At 46.0% G+C, this 21,613-nt stretch overlaps 2 long non-coding RNA genes and 1 pseudogene across 2 annotated transcripts in view; 2 read left to right on the top strand and 1 right to left on the bottom strand.

Moving 5' to 3' along the window:
• The window catches only part of LOC146425356 (uncharacterized), a 38,330-nt pseudogene extending 17,446 nt beyond the window's left edge, over window positions 1-20,884 (top strand).
• The window catches only part of LOC146425354 (uncharacterized), a 357,803-nt gene that overhangs the window by 322,069 nt on the left and 14,121 nt on the right, over window positions 1-21,613 (bottom strand). The gene's annotated exons all lie outside the window — the stretch shown is intronic.
• Window positions 1-21,613, top strand: part of LOC146425355 (uncharacterized) — a 569,707-nt gene that overhangs the window by 542,726 nt on the left and 5,368 nt on the right. The window lies entirely within an intron of this gene.

The raw sequence follows: 21,613 nt of genomic DNA, 5'->3' as shown, positions 1-21,613 counted from the left end.
AGCCTTTCTCCAGCGATCTAACCATCCCCACAGTGCGTTGGCTACCATCCAAGAGTCGGTGTAGAGATAAAGCCTTGGCCATTTCTCTCGTTCGGCAATATCCAAAGCCAGTTGGATGGCTTTAAGCTCCGCGACCTGGCTCGATCCACCTTGTCCCTCAGTAGCCTGTACAGCTTGTCGTGTGGGGCTCCATACTGCAGCTTTCCATTTCCGATCGGCGCCTACAATTCGGCAGGAACCATCGGTGAAGAGGGCATAGCGTCTTTCACTCTCTGGCAGTTCATTATACGGGGGTGCTTCCTCGGCACGTGCTACTTGCTCCTCTGCTTCTTCTGAAGATAATTTAAAAGTCTCACCTTCAGGCCAGTTTGTTATAATTTCCAGAATCCCAGGGCGATTCGGGTTTCCAATCCGGGCGCGCTGTGTGATGAGGGCAATCCATTTGCTCCACGTGGCATCAGTGGCATGGTGGGTAGAGGGAACCCTTCCCTTGAACATCCACCCCAGCACTGGCAGTCGGGGTGCAAGGAGAAGTTGTGTTTCTGTGCCGATCACCTCTGAGGCGGCTTGGACTCCTTCGTAAGCTGCCAAGATTTCTTTCTCTGTGGGAGTGTAGTTGACTTCAGACCCTCTGTAACTTCGACTCCAGAATCCCAGTGGTCGACCTCGGGTCTCGCCAGGCACTTTCTGCCAAAGGCTCCAGGACAGACCATGGCTCCCGGCTGCAGAGTAAAGCACATTCTTTACCTCTGGTCCTGTCCTGACTGGTCCCAGGGCTACCGCATGAGCGATCTCCTGTTTGATCTGGGTGAAGGCTTGCTGCTGTTCAGGGCCCCAGTGGAAATCATTCTTCATGCGGGTTATGAGGTAGAGAGGACTCACGATCTGGCTGTACTCAGGGATGTGCATTCTCCAAAAGCCTATGGCGCCTAGGAAAGCTTGCGTCTCCTTCTTGTTGGTTGGTGGAGACATCGCGGTGATCTTATTGATGACCTCAGAAGGAATCTGACGCCGTCCGTCTTGCCACTTTACTCCCAGGAACTGGATCTCTCGGGCAGGTCCCTTGACTTTACTCTTCTTGATGGCAAAACCAGCTTCCAGGAGAATTCTGATGATTTTCTCTCCTTTCCCAAATACTTCCGTTGCTGTGTCCCCCCACACAATGATGTCATCAATATACTGCAGATGTTCTGGAGCCTCACCCTTTTCCAGTGCAGCCTGGATCAGTCCATGGCAGATGGTGGGACTGTGCTTCCACCCCTGGGGCAGTCGGTTCCACGTGTACGGCACACCCCTCCAGGTGAAAGCGAACTGAGGCCTGCACTCTGCTGCCAGAGGAATGGAGAAAAAGGCATTGGCAATGTCGATGGTCGCATACCACTTTGCTGCCTTGGATTCCAGCTCGTACTGAAGTTCCAACATGTCTGGTACAGCAGCACTCAGTGGTGGTGTGACTTCATTCAGGCCACGGTAATCCACCGTCAGTCTCCATTCTTCACTGGACTTACGCACCGGCCATATAGGGCTGTTAAAGGGTGAGTAAGCCTTGCTGACCACCCCTTGGCTCTCCAGATCCCGAATCATCTTATGGATGGGGGCCACAGAGTCTCTGTCAGTGCGGTATTGCCGGCGATGCACTGTTGCTGTAGCAATTGGTACCTGCTGTTCTTCAATTCTCAGTAGTCCTACAGCAGACGGGTTATCTGAGAGACCGGGCAGGGTATTCAGTTGTCTTATGTCTTCCGTCTCTACGGCTGCTATCCCAAAAGCCCAGCGATGTCCCTTCGGGTCTTTGAAATATCCACTCCTGAGATAATCTATGCCGAGGATGCATGGGGCGTCTGGACCAGTCACAATGGGGTGTTTCTGCCACTCATTCCCAGTTAAACTCACTTCAGCTTCCAGTACAGTCAGCTGCTGGGATCCTCCTGTCACCCCAGAAATAGAAATGGATTCTGTCCCCACATACCTGGATGGCATCAGGGTGCACTGAGCGCCGGTGTCAACCAAAGCCGTGTATCTTTGTGGGTCAGACGTGCCAGGCCATCGGATCCACACAATCCAATAGATCCGATTATCCCTTTCCTCTACCTGGCTAGAGGCAGGGCTCCTCTAATCCTGTTTTTGGTGCACGATGTTCTTCTCCTGTAAATGTGTTCCTGAGGTTCCTTCAAGAGGATCAGTCATATTATCCTTTCCATTCTGTCGGGGGTTCTGTCCACAAGAGACTGGGGCAGTGTTGTACCTAGATGAGCCTCCTGAAGTGGATGTTTCTGTTTTCAATTCACGAACCCGGGCTGCTAAGGTGGAGGTGGGTTTCCTATCCCACTTCCTCATGTCTTCCCCATGCTCTTGAAGGAAAAACCAGAGGTCACGTCGTGGAGTTTGTTTTCTTTCCCTGACTGGAGTATGTCTGCTCCTGATGGCAGAGACACGGGTTGGTTTCGGTGTGGCATGGAAAAATCTTTCTGTGAGCTCTTTCCTTAGTTTCTGATGGCTCTCTTCAATCAATCTCCGGACTTGCTCGGCCAGGTTTGTTTCTACCGATGAGACCTGGGTGCGTAGTGGGGCGGTGACAGTGTCCTCATAAATTCTCAGTTTGTTTGCTAACACGCCCACCTTGTCTTCGCCTTCCCTCCACTGCAATGTTGCCAGGTAACGAGAGTATATCTCTGGTCCGAGCCGCGCGAATCTTAGCCACATTTGTGAAGTGCACCGGACATTATCTGGGCTCTTGGGGAATCTCTCGTTGTCTGAGAAAATGATCTCTAGCACGGCCAATTCCCTCAGGCATCGGATACCTTGTTCTATTGTGTTCCATTTCCTTTGGTGCATCTGGAGGTCTTCTTTGCACAGGTATCTGTCCCGTACACTCAGCAGCAATCGCCGCCAGAGGCTGAGAGTTTCCTGGGTTTTCCCAATTCCCTGGTCAATGACCACATCCTGAGACAGGGATCCCAGTTGTCTGGCCTCACTTCCATCCAGAATAGTGTCGTTAGCTGCAGCGTCCCAGATACGGAGCAGCCAGGTCAAGATGGCCTCATTCGCCTGCCGGGTGAATTCCCTCCGTAGGTCACGCAGCTCCCCCAGGGATAGAGAGCGAGTGATGACCTTTGGCTCTGTCTCTTCTGCTTGGTGAGATGGTCCTGCCGCATCCACATCAGTCGCTGTGCGGACTGACTTGCTCTTGGATTTCTTTATCTGGACAGGGGCAACCGCTACTGGCTTTGGCTGTTCTGATTCGGCAATGGTCTGTGTTGACACATTGACTGCTCGTTTGGTTCCTTTCCTCTTGGTGGCAGTTTGCGTGGATGTGGTGCCTGGTGACTTGTTTCTTTTCTCCTCCTCTTCGAGAAGACGCTGTACAACACCAAGTATTGTTCTGTTTCTCAGCATGAGGTACACTGTGCTGGTCGCAGAGAAGAAAGAAAACAGAACTAACAGGAAGATTATGCCATCCTTAGCATCCAGAGAGAACTCAATGTTGTCAAAGATGGCTGTGCCTGGCCTGAAATGCTGGAAGAAACCACTCTCTCCTCCTAGCCCCAGAGGGTGGGTGCGATTGCTGAGTAGGTCCCAGACGAAGCAGCTCAGGTTAGGCCAGGCAGACAAAGTCGAGTATATATTCCGAATGGTATTCATCGCCTCACAGGTTACCATGCAATAGGCATAATAAACCAATACAGCAATTCTCATGCCATTCCCTGGTCGCAACAGGAGCAATGCGACGGGCAGATAGTTTCCCATTTGAGGAAAGATATAGAGAGCGAGATAAAGCACCCATATAGATAAGCTGAGCATCATGGTGATAGGATTTCTGAGTTTCCCCAGGTCGAGCCCCACATTGGGCGCCAAAATATGTATTGGTTTGAAAACAAACCAGTGGGAGATCACAAGTCAAGATTGAAATTAAAAATAAGCGAAATAATACAAGGAAAAGCACTGACAAAGTCAGATACAACCTAACACCCTGTTAGGGTGGTGGTAGCAGTCCGACTGAAGTAGTCCAGTTGAAGCAGTGATCCTGTGAAGGTCTAGTCTCCAGCTGAAGATCCAGTGTAGCTCTCGTCCTCTGGGAACCCAGTAGACAGGGCTAGCTCAGGCAGTTCCAAGGCCAGGTTATATCCAGGTGGGAACACCTGGCTCCTCCCTCCTCGGCAGAGCATCTCACAATGGGATGAGATAAGTCCATGAGTCACAAGGTGGGTCCCTGATGGCCCATTGCCTGTCATGCGGGGTGGGTCATTAGCAAGTGATAATAGCTAACGGATGGCCCATTGCCTGTCATCCGGAGTGGGTGATAGCAGCTAATGGCCCACAGCTGGTGGTAATAGAATACTTAACTACATCAATATTGCAACCTAGGACACATAACTATGACAATCATTTCCCAAAAGTAATTAATATATATTCCCTCCCATCAGCACATGCGTTCTTCTGTCCCAGTGGTCTCTTTGGCACTCCTTGGTGGTCAGCGACCCAGCAGTCATGTCTGACTGCCTGATGAACTGGTGATACTTTTCCAAATTAGGAGAAAGTTGGCATAGCTGCCCTAGTTCATTAATTTGCAAGTCATTAGATCAATGGAGTGTAGTTTCTTATTCATTTCCTTGGTTAATGTTTATCGTACTTTTGATTGTGCAGTTCTGTAGCCTAATGATTTTGCAAAATGATCATTGTATTATCCCACCAGGTGCAAACAATTCTTCATCTGGCAACAAAAGCAGTTGATGATGAACAGTTGCTGGGGAAACAGTAAACAGAATTAGAATCGACATTTATCAAAGCTATTAAAGTTATTTTGCTTAGAGTTAGTGGTATTTATTCAATGTCTCCTGGTGATGCCTAAAGATTTTTAGCTTTTTATATACATTTTTAATATATGTGAAGCTTTGTAGATTTTTAATACATAGCTGCATAGTTTCTAGCATTTTCTTACACTTTAGAATTGTAGATTACCCTTTCTCATACATTATGCCACCTTCTTGAAATTCTGTTTAGTCTTATTTTCAAGAAAAGAATTTCAAACAATGACATCCAGTTTTACACCAGCACTTGGGAAACATAACAAAATATAGGGCTAAGAACCCTTGGAGAGACTCCAAGGCACTGGCCCAAGGGTGGGTTACCAGGGTAATCATTCTCCTATTGGATGGACTTGCTAGATATACTGATTAATTAAACTTATAAAAATTGTGAAAATCTGATGCCACGTGTGCGCACAGCTATAATCTGTGCGCCTGAAAGCTTTCGTTAAAGAACTGCTCTTTATGTTACCACTTTTAATATTGTTTGGAAAGTTTGTCTTTCGATTCTAGGCAACACTGGTAAGCTCATCCATAGAAGAGTAACTTATGAGAAGAAACATGCAAAAATCATTACAAAATCAGAAGCAGACAGCATCAGAAGCAGAGGGACACCTTCCTTTAGACCAGGTTGCTCAGAGCCCCTATCTAACCTGGCCTTAAAGACTTTCAGGGATGGGGCATCCACAACTTCTCTAGAAAACCTGTTCCAGTTCCTCACCACCCTTCCAGTAAAGGATTTATTCCTAATATCTAATGTTGTAACGCGTTCTTCCTTCCCCTGACCCCGCCTGACTGGATGATGTGAGTCAGGACCACCTCCCAGCCCCAGAGATAAAAGCCCCAATGGGAGCCGGAAGGAGCTCTCTTTCATTCCGGCCCCGATGGAATCCAATCCTCCCCTATCTTCTCGCCCCTCCTCCCCAGTCCCCCAACCTCTCCCCCTGTTATCCTAAATAAAGACACCATGGAGACCTGGAACGAGATAGCTGCCTTTCTAAACTTGCGACACTTCTGCGAGGACCGAGTCTGATCAGCCCCACAGCTCGCCGCCACGGAGAGCCCTTCCCGTGTGTTCCAGCTCTGGGGCAGCCCTCCCCCCGCAGCAGGGGGGGACTGCCCGAGTGTTACACTGCTGCAATCTAATCTAAACCTACTCTCTCAGTTTGAATTCATTCCCCCTTGTCCTGTCACTATATGTCCTTGTAGAAAGTCCGTCTCCATCTTTTCTGTAGGCTGCCTTCAGGTACTGGAAGCCCCAAAGCTTTCTCTTTTCCAGTCTGGACAATCCCAATTCTCTGAGCCTTTCCTTGTAGGAGAGATGCTCCATCCCTCTAATCATATTAGTGGCCTCCTCTGGACTCACTCCAACAGGTCCATATCCGTCCTGTTCTAGGGACCCTAGAGCTGGATGCAGTACTCCAGATGGGGTCTCACTAGAGAGGAGCAGAGGGGCAGAATGCCCCCCTCCCCTGCTGCCCACACTGCTTTTGATGCAGCCCAGGACATGGTGGGTTTCTGGGCTGCCAGCACACATGGCTGAGACATGTCCAGCTCTCATCCACCAGCATCCCCAAGTCCTTGACAGGGCTGCTCTTAATCTGTTCATCCCCCAGCCTGGACTGATACCAGGGGTTGCCCCAACCCAAGTGAAGCACCAGCACTTGGTCTTGTTAAACCTCATGAGATTCCCATGCGCCACTTCTCGATCTTGTCCAGGTCCCTCTGGATGGTATCCCATCCTTCAGGAGTATCAACTACACCACTCAGTTTGGTGTCATCTGCAAACTTGCTGAGGCTGATTCTCCCCAAGCGGGCCTGGAGACACTTCAGAGACAAAGTCAGAGAAATGGGTATTTGATTTATTCGGTGCACCGGGTGTGGGGGATTCCCTCCTCCAAACACACACACTGGCACTTCCAAAGACAGTGTTAAAGGTAAAATTCATGAATATTCATCACATTCCCCAGGATAGGAGTGGTTATGTTGCCCGAACCGAGGAAACACAAAACAACCGAAGTTATTTTATGCGGTGCTTTATTGAGGGCCCTGGGGACCTGAGGACTAATGTCCAAAGTCAGAGCCCCAAACCTGCTACAAAAATCACTGAGTATATATATGTTTTCTTTCCAAATTGCTTCATCTTAACGAATTTGATTTCTAGACACATCTACCTGATTTATGATTACATTGTGACTTTGTTTTTCGTTAACTGAACATTCTTTATCATCATTAATCTACTACACCCTATTAGATAAGTCGCACACTCCACTTAGCAGATTACTTAAATAAACAAACTGTTCTATAGCTACATTCCTTAGACAAGTCTTTCTCCCCTCATCAGTATGCTCTATTGATCCTTTTGATCGCTACTGGCAACTTCGCTACACAACAGTGTTTACACTCAGGCCTACTGATCCCTCCAAGCCTTAGCATGACTACTACTAAAGTTTTTATTCATGGTTTTGCAACAGTTATACAAATCATTTCTTGGAAGTCATTAATAACATTAGCATGTGCGCCATGCATGCTCTGTATGTCCTGGTGGTCTTTGGAGGCCCCAAAGACCCCTCCAAGATGAAGGTCCCAAAAGTCTTTATCACTGTATTGGTTTGAAAACAAACCAGTGGGAGATCACAAGTCAGGATTAAAATTAACAGGAAAAATTAAAAATAAGTGAAATAATACAAGGAAAAGCACTGACAAAGTCAGATGCAACCTGACACCCCATTAGGGTGGTGGTAGCAGTCCAACTGAATTAGTTCAGTTGAAGCAGTGATCCTGTGAAGGTCTGGTCTCCAGCTGAAGGTCCAGTGGTAGCTCTCATCCTCTGGGAACCCAGTAGACAGGGCTAGCTCAGGCAGCTCCAAGGCCAGGTTATATACAGGTGGGAATGCTTGGCTCCTCCCTCCTGGGCAGAGCATCTCACAATAGGGTGAAAAGTCCATGAGTCATGCGGTGGGTTATTGATGGCCCATTGTCTGTCATCTGGGGTGGGTCATTAGCAGGGGATAACAGCTAATGGCCCACAGCTGGTGGTAATAGAATTCTTAACTACATCTATATTGTAACCTAGGACAATCACAATGCACTTTTCACCTTTCTCTCTGGAGTATGCATAGTCTTTCATGGGATGATTCAGTGGTTTCTTGTGCTGGCTTCAAAAGGATTCTTTTGTCCCTCTTATTTTGATAAGATTTAGGGAATCCTGTTTTTCTAGGTTTTAGAATTCACATATTCTGTCTCCCAATGTTTAACTTGAGTTACCTATCAATTACCCCTATCAATTACTGCTTTCTCAATCCTCCCCTTTTTTTTTCTTTGGTCATTTTGTAATTCTTTACAAATCTTGTATATTGTGAAAGTAAGTCCCTTCCTCTATCTTACTTCTAAGTTTTTATTTTTGCCATTGAGCATAAGCATTGCGATTCCAAGTACCTAATATCATGCAACAATAACTACTAATACAGACAGTAAATAACAATGCAATAATAAAAATAACTATTACAAACAATTGTTTAAGCCAGGATCAACATAATTGCAACAGCTTGTATTTACAACTGTACATACTCCTCCTCCTTTGGTATATAGCAAATCTAATGCAAGTCTATTTTGTATAGCTAATTGTGAGATGCTCTTAACCTCGATTTGCTGTGCTCTTATGGCACCTGCATTGGCATTCATTATGGTCTCTATAGTGGCTGAAAGATTCTTCTCTAGTTCACTTACTCTGAACCAGGGTATAAACTACCTGGCAAAGCTGTGAAATCTGGTGGGCCTATCTATTAATATAGAAGTTCAGAGTAAGCCTTGTAGTTGAGGAACAACACTAATGTGGGGAAATATTGTTCCTAACGCACGGCGACCTTGCCATCCTAAGGGTAAAACTTCACCGTGTCCACATATCCAATGCCGACCCTGCCCTGGGGGCACTGTCCAACTCCTGAGCTTTGGTCCTCACTTAGTTTGATTCTTATTCTACATATTAGCCCCCTCATAGGTCTAGAATTTTGAGCAGTTAATTTCAAAGGGACTTTTTTTTTCTTGGAAAAAGAAGAAAGAATATATGTTCTAAGAGGAATGTTAATTCCATTGGCTTTCTTGGGCCTTCCATCCCCCCGAGGGATTTGCTTTCTGGGTTTCCCAGGAGTCAGGGGTGGGGAGAATGGAGCACTGCCCCAGCTGTGTCCATGACTGAGAGCACCACTGCAGGGCTGGGATTGGAGTTCTGTGGAGCACTGTCTCTGCTGTGTCCATGACTGGCCCCACTGCAGGGCTGGGATGCTCTGGGGGTGGGGTGAGGAACAGTTCACTGTCTCACCAGGGCAAGGCCTGACCTGCCCCCTCCCCACACACACAGGCATCCTGAAGTGTCTCAGAGACATAAATCTTTTCAGTTTTTGGCAGCCCACTTCATGGCTCAAGACAGTGATCAGGACCACTGATAGCTTTTCTCATTCGTAATTTAATTAACTGACTAGGACTCTTGTATTGTTAGTTTTCCCTGCTTGTGATCTAATTAGACTATCTTCTCCCTCCCCCCTCTTTTGGTGAGAATTCTAGCAGACAGAACAGAAAGGAAAGAGGAAAGCATACTGGAATTCATATGAATAGTAACTGCTATTTTAAATTTAAAAGCATCTTTTAAATTGCAGAGACCAAAGCCTGGCAGATCGGTCCATGATCTCTAGCAATTTCTCAAAGGCAGTATCTTCCTTCTATGGATAACACTGTTCTGGAAATACAAAAAGCAAAACCATTTAATGCGTTTCCTTTTGGCGTTGCAGCTTTTAACAGATTTACTGTATATTATATTGTCCAATATGGTTCTTTTGTGTTCCTCTTTGTCTGGAGTTTCACATTAGAGAGGAGTCTCTGGCCGTAGATCTCACAGTCATGAGGGAAGTCAGCAGTTCTTTTTGCTTCTGTGGCTTGAGTGGCTCCTTGTCTCATATCTGGACACTCTCAGATTTTTATCTGATGAGGATACACTTGAACATTCAAAGTTGTTAATGATATTAAAACAAACTTGCACAGTGATAACACATGTTAGAGTGGGGAGAAGGATGAATTCTTGTCTCCTTCAACCCCCATTGGAAATTCTTATATGTTATGCTAGCTGGTTTTATTTTACAACACAGCCAGTTGTTTTCCTTCTCTGCAAGCACACAGAGCTTGGTTTTGAGGGGAAGACATTGTTCACGCTTTCTCTCAGCAGTGTCAATTTGCATCTCCTCTAAGACAATTTCTCTGGCTGCTTGAAGGCTAAAGAACTCAGAAGCACTTGAGCAAAACTCTGCTCATAAAAAAACCAACCACTCAGAGTAACCCAGGCAGGAGACTTTAACTCTGAAATAGTTAATTACAAAATTTGGTATATCCTTTATACACATTAAGTTTCTGAGGGTTCTTACACGTGGAACTTTAGTTTTGTTTTGTTTTTTTTTAACCAAACTCCAAATCCTTGTGTACACCAAAGACTTTTGAATTCACCATGCACTTGTGTTTTAAGCACAGTAACATTTTGGTAGTTACTTTAAATAGAGAATAGCCACTTATACTATTACTATTGATTTATTTTCATTATCTATTATAACATTTTCCCTGAGGCTGCCCACACTTTTGGGTTTATTTCAGCATGACTTCTCAGACAAAGATACCACAATGTTAGCTTTTGTATTTCTTTACAATATTAATGTGCATTCCGACTTTAGTCATCAAATCTCTTTCTAGTAAATTACAATTACAATTAGGAACAAACAGAAATTCATGCATTTCAAACTTATTCCCCACATCTACCAATAGTGGCTGAATAAGTGCACACTTCATCTTTTCCACTCACCTCTTGAATAATTAAAGATTTTGTTGACAATTTCCTCTCTTAGGGATAAAATTCAAAGTGAATCAAGAGCCTTCACATCTCCTCTCGATGTAGGCTTACCTGAAAAGTTATCAAGGGCTCTTGTGTGGGGCATCCCTGGTATAATGGGAGCCCCTGACATCCTTAACAATTCATTTCTATTAATCACTGGACTTCCTCCCCCGAGGATCTAACTGTTTCCACAGACATTCCTGCATTCAGTGTCTCTCTGCCCTGCAGATAGCACACTGATCCCTTCTTACATATATTTGCTGTATCTTTTTAACCAGTTCATTCAGGGGCTTATTCTGCTCCTCCTCTAGCCCCCACCCCCACTACTGCCTGGGGGGTGCTCATTCTCCCACAAAATCATTCTGGTGACCCAAACAAAACTCTAAACAGACAATCCTAATCCTTCCATGTACAATCTGCATTTTCCAAATATTCCTTCCGCAGTGTCTGATGCCTGATGGTTTTTGTCTTTTCTCTTTATACCCTTTTTATACATTTTTATACCCTTTCCCTTTCCTTGTACCTTTCACAAACACTCCCTGCACCTTAGCCCTACATGTCTATAATCCTTGTATTCTGATATTTAGCCTAGTTCGGGGTTCTCTGGGGAAGATGAAACATCCCTATTATCTCAAAACTAGAGGCTCCAACCTTGGACGGAGCCTCCTCTCTGGTACATGTTTTTGTAAACTAAACTGTAGCCTCACTTGGGGGGAGGGGGGGATAATTAGAGTAGGGGGACAATTACTTGATTTGTTAAGTTTCTTATTGGGGGATTTTAAGTTGATATGCTAATTTGTAAGGTCCATAAAATTGTATACGCATTGTACACGGGGTGTGCTGCTCAGTGTGTTTCCAGCTTTGACAAGGGTACACCTGGGATCCTATTAAAAACCAAGGTAATACTCTTTTTCCCTATACTGCTGTGTCTGCCACTTATTTTTACCAGCTTTTAAGGCATCATGTCCAAATGCAGCCCTCCCCTCCAGCGCTCCCAGCAGGCCCAGCTAGCAGCACCACAGGTGACTGGGGTGTCCTGGAGCCTCATGGAGGCTGGAGGGCCACTGCCACCTCTGCCCCGGGGGGTGACAGGGTCAGGGACTGCCTGGTGCTGAGCTCATAGCTGTCCTACAGCTCCAGCTCGGCTCTGCACCTCCCCACAGGCCCCCAGCCCATCCTCCCAGCCCCGCACCTCTGTGCTTGCTCCTGCTGCTCCGAAAGCGGAGAATATAGGTGACCTGGAGCTGGCCCTGAGTTGATGCCTGAAACTGGCTCCCTGAAAACAGAGGCCAAAACAATTAGGTGTATAAAAAGCGGACAAATTTATTCAAGGCCTTCAAGGTACATTCGGGCAAGCAAAGTCCCCCTTGGGGACTACACCCAAAATGCACACCAGGTCATGAGCTCTTCACCTTTTATACATTTTTTCTTATTAGCATATTGGTCCCTAGTTCTCCAATCACACCTTCAGGTGATGATACTGACCACCCCAGGCCCTGCTCCCCCCTTTCCACTGTTGTTTACATATTTTCGGGCCCTAGGGTAATGAATATGTCCTTGAATCTCTATCCAGAGAGCTTTGTTTTGTTTAAATGTGTTGGAAACAGAGGTTTTCAGCATTCTGTAAGAGCACAGAACTACACCAAGTTACAGACGCATTAAGAGAAAAAAAACCCCAAAATTATTAGGCACCAGAGTCAGCTGGCAAAATTGGAGAACAAGACAGGGGAAGGTGCTGAAAAACATCCCAATCCTTTTTCTTTCTCCTCTCTTCCCTCTTCTTCCTTCTTTCTTTTACTCTATCTACCTGCATGCCCACTCTTTCTACTGCAACATTCTACACAACCATATTCCAGCAGCTAAAGACACACAGGAGTCCCAAAGGGATACCTATTAGACTCAGCTAATTACTTTTATCTTGCGGGTGTCCCCACATGAATTTATATGCAGCCAAAATACAATGTGACACAGGTAATTTCCACACACAGTACACGCACACACATTCCAAAAATTTCAAAAGCACTTGAACAAATAGACAATATCACTTCCTCTCACAATTAACATAAACACACAAAGTCCAAGTCTCACAACAGTTTCCACACACTAAACACAGGATTTCAAAAGGAAAATAAAATGGAGCTACATTACAAAGGTGTTGGGGGTCTGGGTGTTGTCAATTCAATAGCTAAAATCTTTCCCCTCCAATAATACAATCTGCCCCCCTCCAGATACTCCAAACCAACAGATTATATATGATTTATACTCATTCACTCTTTGCCAATTGCTTTGCTTTTCTCTGGCTGTTTCTGTCGCCAGATAACGGAACCGCAGATGGAGCTCCACTATCACCTCATGTTGGAGACACGTCTCATTCGTTCACACTCACACAGTAACAAAATAATGACAGACAGAAGTAGCAGTACGATGGTGCAGTACAGTGGGGTCCAACCCTGGGGGTCCAACCCCTTGGGGATTAATTTTGGGAGACCCAGTCTCAACCCACCCTTGGGGACTTGTACCCCAGACTTGCAGGCATTTTTGCTTTTTAAAAAATAGCAAATACCTTAATTTTATGCAGATGGTCCTTAGTCTACCCCCACCGTGAGCCAAAGAACAACTGAGCTCCCCCTGAAAATTCAGGGTCGTGACTGGGAGCTCTGCTTACCCCTGGATCCGGCAGCCAAGCAGAGTTAGGGTCCCATCTGAAGGTGCCAATTTGATTTGCCCCAAGCAGGCCTGGAGACACTTCAGAGACAAAGTCAGAGAAATGGGTATTTGCTTTATTCGGTGCACCGGGTGTGGGGGATTCCCTCCTCCAAACACACACACTAGTACTTCCAAAGACACTGTGTTACAGGTAAAATTCATGAATATTCATCACATTCCCCAGGATAGGAGTGGTTATACAAATCATTTCTCGGAAGTCATTACTATCATTAGCATGTGCACCATGCATGCTCTGTATGTCCCGGTGGTCTTTGGAGGCCCCAAAGACACCTCCAAGATGATGGTTCCAAAAGTCTTCATCACAATGCACCTTTCGCCTTTTTCTCTGGAGCATGGGTAGTTGTATTAGTTTGAAAACAAACCAGTAGGAGATTACAAGTCAGGATTATAATTTCATAGAAAAATTAAAAAATAAGTGCAATAATACAAGAAAAAAAACACTGACAAAATCAGATATAACCTGACACCCTGTTAGTCAGGATGGTGGTAGCAGTCCAAGTAAAGTAGTTAGGTTGAAGTGGTGATCCTGTGGAAGGTCTGGTCTCCACCTGACGGTCCAGTGGTAGCTCTTGTCCTCTGGGAATCCAGTAGACAGGGCTCACTGTACCTTTCAAGAGCGCAGGTTATATCCAGGTGGAAATGCTTGGCTCCTCCCTCCCGGGCAGAGCATCTCACAATAAGATGAGATAATTCCATGAGTCATGTGGTGGTTTCTTGATAGCCCATTAACTGTTATCAGGGATGAGTCATAGCAGGCGATAACAACCAGTGCCCCACAGCTTGTGGTAATAGAATACTAAATACATCTATATTGCAACCTAGGACAGTAGTCCTCTGTGGGATGATTCAGTGGTTCCTTGTGCTGGCTTCAAATGGATTCTTTTGTCCCTCTTATCTTGATAAGATTAATGGAATCCTGTTTTTCTAGGTTTTAGAATTCACATATTCTGTCTCTCAATAGTTAACTTGAGTTACCTATTGATTACCCCTTTCTCAAGGCTGGACTCGATCCCTTCATCTATGTCATTAATGAAGATATTAAATAACAAACACTGGTCCCAATACGGACTCCTGAGGGACATCACTTGTCACTGATGTCCATCAGGACTCAGAGATGTTAACCAATACCCTCTGGATATAACTGTCCAACCAATCCCTTATCCATCTAACAGTACATGCATCAAATTCATTGCTCTCCAATTTCAAGATGTCCTAGGTTACAATATAGATTTATTTAGTATTCTGTTACCACAAGCTGTGGGGCATTAGCTGTTATCTCTTGCTATGACTCACCCCTGATAACAGTCAATGGGCCATCAATAACCCACCGCACGACTCATGGACTTATCCTATTGTAAGATGCTCTGCCCAGGAGGGAGGAGCCAAGCATTCCCACCTGGATATAACCTGGCTTTGGAACTGCCCAAGCAGCCCTGTGTACTGCATTCCCAGAGGACAAGAGCCACCACTGGTCCTTCAGGAGGAGACCAGACCTTCCTTGGATCACCGCTTCAACTGAACTACTTCATTTGGACTACTACCACCACCCTAACAGGGTGTCAGGTTGTATCTGACTTTGTCAGTATTTTTCCTTGTATTATTGCACTTATTTTTTAATTTTTCTATTAAATTATAATCCTGACTTGCGATTCCCCACTGGTTTGTTTTCAAACTAATACACAAGAGAAGGATGTTGTAGGGGACTGTGTCAAAGGCTTTACAGAAGTCTAGATAAATTACATCTGTAGTCCTCCTTTTTTCCACTGATGTAGTCACACCAACAGAAAAGGACACTGGGTTGGCCAGGCTAGACTTGCTCTTGGTGAAGCTGTGCTGGCTGTCTCAAATCACCTCCCTGTCCTCCATGAGCCTTAGCAGAGCTTCTAGGAGAATCTGTTCCATGATCTTCCCAGGCACAGAGGTTAAGCTGACAGGGCGGTAGTTTCCAGGGTCCTCCTTTTTACCCTTTTTTAAAATGTTTTCCTAGTCTGACCATTCAGATGGCACTGTGGCAGTCACACACCCACCACCATAAACTTTAACTGCTGGGACCGAAGCCCCTTTGCAACAGGTTGTTCTGGTGAGCTGATGTGTCCCTGCTTGACTCCTTACACACCCCACTCACACACAGCCAGACCAGATTTCCCCTAGCAGTGTCGTAGATGTCTTATTCCATAAAGCAATTTATTCATGGTGCAGTAACACAGAAACAGCTTGAGCTGGTGCCTCCGGGGAGGGACTCCGAACAAAGGAACCCCTGGGCATTTTTTCCTTCTGAGTCCTCGGCTCCTGTTGTGTCTCTGAGTGTCTGGTTATCTGACTGGAGCCACCGATCTTTATGCCCTTTGTTATGCAAAGGGTTGACAGTTCATGGCCTCTTGCCTGGGTCTCCCACCACACAGAGCTCAACCTGCAGCTCAAACTGCAGCTGCACAGCGAGCTGCCTGCACTAAATGTATTCCTCAACACTGGGGATCACCGGCTCTCATGCTCTATGGAAGACTCCTTTCTTTCTTTCACTGCAGTAAAACTGCCTGATCTCACCCACTGGTTGTTCTCCATCTTATTCTTTCTCCTGTCCCACTGGGAAAGGGAGTTATATAGCAGCTTAATGGGCACCTGGCAACTAGCCAAGGTCAAACCACTACATTCCTTTTGGCACCTGTATGGGGGGGCGAGATAAAGGCAGTTATATATATATATGCATGCTCTAGTAAATGGTCAATAGTAGTTCTCAAGTAGCAAGCTCCTGTGTGGCATGCAGCATTCAGAAGCCGTACTACTTATCTTTTTATTTTGCTGAGTTTTGGAATGTGATAAATACATATTATAGTGTTGGCTTTTCACAAATTTCGAGATGGATGCTATGTGTATGGTGTTGATTCTTACAGAAACAGCTTTGTTATATAATAATAACTAAATACCTTTCTTTTTCTTTGCAAGTAACTTAGGTGTAGTGTTGAAATAGCTAATATAGTTGTTTTAGAATACTTATAGTTAACCTACAATAATTAAACCACGTGCTTAGTTGGATAACATCTGAAAAGTGGGCGTGACAAGGATCCCTGCCTCTGACATTTCTATCAGCCACCATCACCTGCTGAAACCACAGAACAGGGGGGAGATACAGGACTTAAAAAAAGGAACACGCAAGCTCAACAAAAGGTGGGCCAGAGGAGGGACCATGCAAAAAGGTTCATGGAACATGTAAACTAGTTTGAAGAAATGTTTGAATATGCATAATTGTCTATGAATATGCATTTGGATGATGCAATCGTTAACTATGTAAAGTCTGAACCCTGTAATCATGGTGTGCTTTTGGCTAAGGGCCAAGCACCCAGCGCTGTTACTTTGCTTTATTGTCTTTGTCCCCTATTGTCCTTTATTAAATTTCTTACATTCTAACAGGAGAGTGAAGCTTCATTTTTCACAGGAACATGTTGGAACACACAATTACAATGAATGAATACAATTCCTTCTCCCTACCCAGGGTGGATTTGAATGTGGATGATTTTTTACTGCAGACTTCCACAGGCGTTGCCTATCCTTATATAAGCTGATTGATACTGTTAATAATATTAGCCGATACTGTTGTTACACAATGGAATTAATGGAATTTGTTGTCCTCCTAGAGCAAGAGAAAAAAACCTTTAGGTGAGGAGCTATTAAAATCTGCCCTGAGGCATCCAGTTCCTCAGTGGAAAGGTGTGTGGAGGGATTTGGGCAGGTTTCTAGGGTGGTTATCACTTCCCATTGCCTGGGACTTTACTCCTGAACAAGTAAACAACCCTAACAAACTGGCCCCTCAACTGACAGAAGGGTGTCTTGTTTAACCCCACGAATGTGAGCAGCTTCTCACCCTGTACTAGGGCCTGGCCTGGGCCTACCAAACCTCTGTTCAGTACTCAGATGACTGTAGTTGAGGCAGGAACACAAACTGTGTTTCAGGCAAGGACTCAAACCACAACTATGGCTGAGAGAGGAACTCAAACCACAGCAACTACAGTAATTGCCCCAGTAGTGAAAAAAAATGGACAAGGCAAGTTGCAGGCCCATACCACCGATTAGTAAGGGAGGAAGAAGAGGTATAGCAGTGGCCTTGGCTCAGATGAGCTTAGAAGCAGATGACACTGAGGAGGAGCCCTGGGTTTGAGGAGACCTTTAGCTTAGGGTGACAAAGCGATGCACGCCCAAGACACCTTGCAGCTAGCATCCTTAATATGCACCAGATAACAAATACATTGGTTCTGGATATCTCCTCCTCTCTATCCTATATGGACTTGAAAGCTAGTGTTGCAACGTGGAGTGTTAGGATTCCATGTGCTCCTTTGTCCCTCTGCTTTGTATACCATTGGTTCATTTTGAAATATGCTCTGCTGTACCTCAAAACCTATTGGTGTGTAACCCTCCTGCCAATCTTCCCTTCGTCCTCCTGGGACTGGCTCAGAGAGAGCCAGCCCCTGCCCCCTCTCCTTCCCCTTAAAAGGCAGAGCCTGGACCAGCTCGAGGTCTTCCATCTCTGGGCTGCTAGCATCTCCTCCCTGCCTTGTCTCCCTTCCCCCTTCTCCTTCCCTGCACCCCTTTTCCCGTTACCCCAAAATAAACCTCTCTAGCAGAACAGAGATGGAGTCCAGTTCTTTCCTAGTCTCACTATATTCCTGCTTGAATTGACGTGGTTTGAAGACTGCTGCCATGCCGCAGAACCTCGGGGGGCCGCCCGCCCCAGATCCGGTGGGATTTACACGAACCAGAGACCCGGTCCGGGGGGGCAGCCAGCCTGTGCCACCCTCCCGGACCGTGATCCAACAAGCTAGAAGGTTCTTCTTTGTTCCATGTACCTGAGTTTCACCATCGGTTTTCAAAATTCTGTAACTTCCCTCCTCGCGTCCCCATTCCCAGGCGTCCCTGTCAATCCTGCTTCCCTCGCGTTCCGGTTGGTTCTCCTGTGTAAACCCCTCCCATCCTGCTCCCCCTTCTTAACCCCATGCACGGCATTGTTCTGGGCTCTCCGCGTCCAGAATCCAGCTGCCTCTACCTTCCTGCCCTGCCGTTCCTACCTAATAAACCACTGGATTCCGACCTGAGAGACTGCATCTCTTTCATAATCGCCTTGACTCCTGCCGGCCCCCATCTCCGAGGCACTCCGCGCTGCACCCGCGGGACTCACTGCTGCGCCTGGTCCGGCGCGTGTGTGGGTTGCAGCGGCTAGCCTTCTTTCGTGCAGCTTCAAGGCTTGCCGCCTGTCCCAGAGCGAGAAGCCGCAAAGAGGGAGAGGAAGTAACAGCAGGAAAGGAGGTGTGAAAAACGAAGTTCACTTTCCTCCTAGAATTTAAAAACTTTAATAAAGGACAATAGGGGACAAAGACAATAAAGCAAAAGTAGCAGCGCTGGGTGCTTGGCCCTTAGCCAGAGGCAACCCTGTTACTGATGGAGACATTCCTTACATACCCTTCCTATTGCATCAGTCAAATACATATTCATAAACAATTATACATATTCAAACATTTCCCCAAACTAGTTTGCATGTCCCAGGAACTTTTTGGCATGGCCCCTCCTCTGATCCACCTTTTTAGAGCATGCGCAGTCCTCTTGGTTGTGGTCTAGAGAGTCGTGTATCAGCCCCCTGTTCTGTGGTTTCAGCAGGTGACAGTTGCTGATAGTTGAAATGTCAGTGGCAGGGGTCCTTGTCGTGCCCGTTCCTCAGATGTTATCCAACCAAGCAGGTGATTTAGTTATTTCAGTTATTGTAAGTTAACCACAAGTATTCTAAAACAACCATATCAGCTATTTCACCACTATGTCTAAGTTAAGTTAGTTACAAAAATAAAGGCATTAGTTATTATTACACAACTATATCTTTATAACAAAGCTACTTATGTAAGAATTAACATTATACACATAGCATCCATTTTAATATTTGTGAAAAACCAATACTATAATATGTGTATATCACAGAGGGGTTGGATGAAGAGGCAGGCCCTTTAACAAAGGAATCGAAGGGAGGGAGGCAAGTCAAACAGGAAATCGAAGTTACTCGGTCCCTGACCTCATCAGAACTTTGAGACTTGCAAAAAGATTACAGCCGCCAGCCAGGTGAGTGGATTTCTGCCTGGCTGTTTTGATGCTGGGATAATGGGGCCAACAGTCAGCAGTTAGAAGGTTGTGAAGCCTAACAGCTGGGATCCCTTGCTAAAGATCAGGAAATTGAAAGAGGAACTGGAAAGGAAGGAGCAATTTGCAGCGTTTGGAAACGGCTTCTCTCAAGTGTGAGGGCAAGTTATCCATTTAAGGAAGGTCTTGTGAAATCCCCAGGGATGTGGACCACTGCAGACAAAGGTATCCAGTACTTGAGAGAATTAGCAGTACTAGAAGCTGTCTATAGTGATCTAAAGAATGACAGTGTCTCTAAAGATCCAGAGGATGTCCCTTGCACACTGGCCATGTGGAGGAAGGTGGTTCAAAGAGTCCCTGTATTGCATTCCAGAAGCTTGGTATCATTGTATTACCCACAAATGGATACACTAACTGTAGAGATGGCGTCCTCCTGGCTCCAAAATGTAGAAGAAACTCTGGGTACTTCCTCATCCCTACGAGCCAACACCCCAGTTTTTAGGGGCAGACCAAGAGATCGCTCCTTTCCTACCCCAGTCAGAGGAAAGCGAAGCTCCAAGCAGAGGCCGCATGGTGAACTCTGGTTCTTTCTGCATGACCAGGGGGAGGACATGAGGAAGTGGGATGGTGAGCTCACCTCTAAGCTGGAAGTCCCTGTCCGTGAACTGAGAGGGAAGAGAGCTGTTAAGAAGGGGCTGCCCAAGAAGACTGTCAGTGTAGTTGCTACAGAGAGACCACAAGACAAACAGCGATCTCCCAGATATAAAAGAACTAAAACAATATCCTACAACCCTGGAGAGGGAACTTTTAGCATCTGGCATCGCAAAGGTCAGATAGTGAATACTCTGACCAGGAACAGAGGGTCCATGTCTTCGGCCAGGAGGAGGAAAGGGATGACTGGGCATACTGGACTGTGTGGATTCGATGGCCCGGCACATCAGATCCAAAGAAGTATAAAGCTTTAGTAGATACCGGTGCTCAGTTTACACTGATGCCACTAAGGCACAGGAGTGCAGAACCCACCTGGATCTCTGTAGTGACAGGGGAATGCTAGGAGTTGTCTGTATTAGATGCTCAGGTGAGCTTAATGGGGGACAGATGGCAAAAGCACCTTGTTGTGACTTGCCTGGAGGCCCATTGTATCCTTTGCATCAACTACCTCGAGAGAGGGTACTTCAAGGATCCAAAAGGGTATTGATGGGCTTTTGGTGTAGCTACTGTGAATACAGAGAAGATCAAAGAGTTATCCACCCTGCCAGGCCTCTCAGAAGATCCCTTCATTGTGTGATTGCTGCAGGTGGAAGCCCAGAAAGTACCAATTGCTACCAGGACAGTGCACCGGCAGCAGTATCGCACCGAGACTCTGTAACTCCCATCCATGAACTAATTCATCGACTGGAGTGCCGTGTAGTAATCAGCAGAACCCACTCACACTTCAACAGCCCCATATGGCCAGTGCGAAAGTTAAACGGGGAATGGAGGCTGACAGTAGACTATTGGGGCCTCAATGAAGTCACGCCACCTCTGAGTGCTGCTATACAAGACGTTGGAACTTCAATATGAGCTGGAGTCAAAAGCAGGCAAATGTATGCCACAACTGATATCACTAATCCATTTTTCACAGTCCGTCTGGTGGCAGAGTGCAGGCCACAATTTGCTTTCACTTGGAGGGGTGTCCAATACACCTGGAACTGACTGCCCCAGCAGCAGAAACACAGCCCCACCATCAGCAGTGGACTGATCCAGGCTGCACTGGAAAAGGGTGGAGCTCCAGAACACCTGCAATATATTGATATCACTGTGTGGGGCAATACAGCAGAAGAAGTTTTTGAGATAGGAAATAATCCAAATTCTTCTGAAACCTGGTCTTGCTATAAAACAAAATAAGGTAAAGGGACCTGCACAGGAGATCCAGTTCTTGGGAATAAAATGACAGGATGGATGCTGTCATGTGCTTACAGAGGTGGTTGACAAAATAGCAACTATGTCTCCACCAGCTAACAAGAAGGAAATATAAGCTTTCCTGGGCCTTGTGGGATTCTGGAGAATGTGTATTCCAGGTTATAGTCAGCTTGTGGGCTCCCTCTATCGAGTGACA

Source organism: Lichenostomus cassidix, chromosome W (assembly GCF_008360975.1).
Source record: "Lichenostomus cassidix isolate B80296 chromosome W, HeHo_3.0, whole genome shotgun sequence".
Classification (NCBI taxonomy): Eukaryota; Metazoa; Chordata; class Aves; order Passeriformes; family Meliphagidae; genus Lichenostomus; species Lichenostomus cassidix.
The sequence above is the reverse complement of the archived record's forward strand: the minus strand, read 5'-3'. Positions and strand labels throughout refer to the sequence as shown.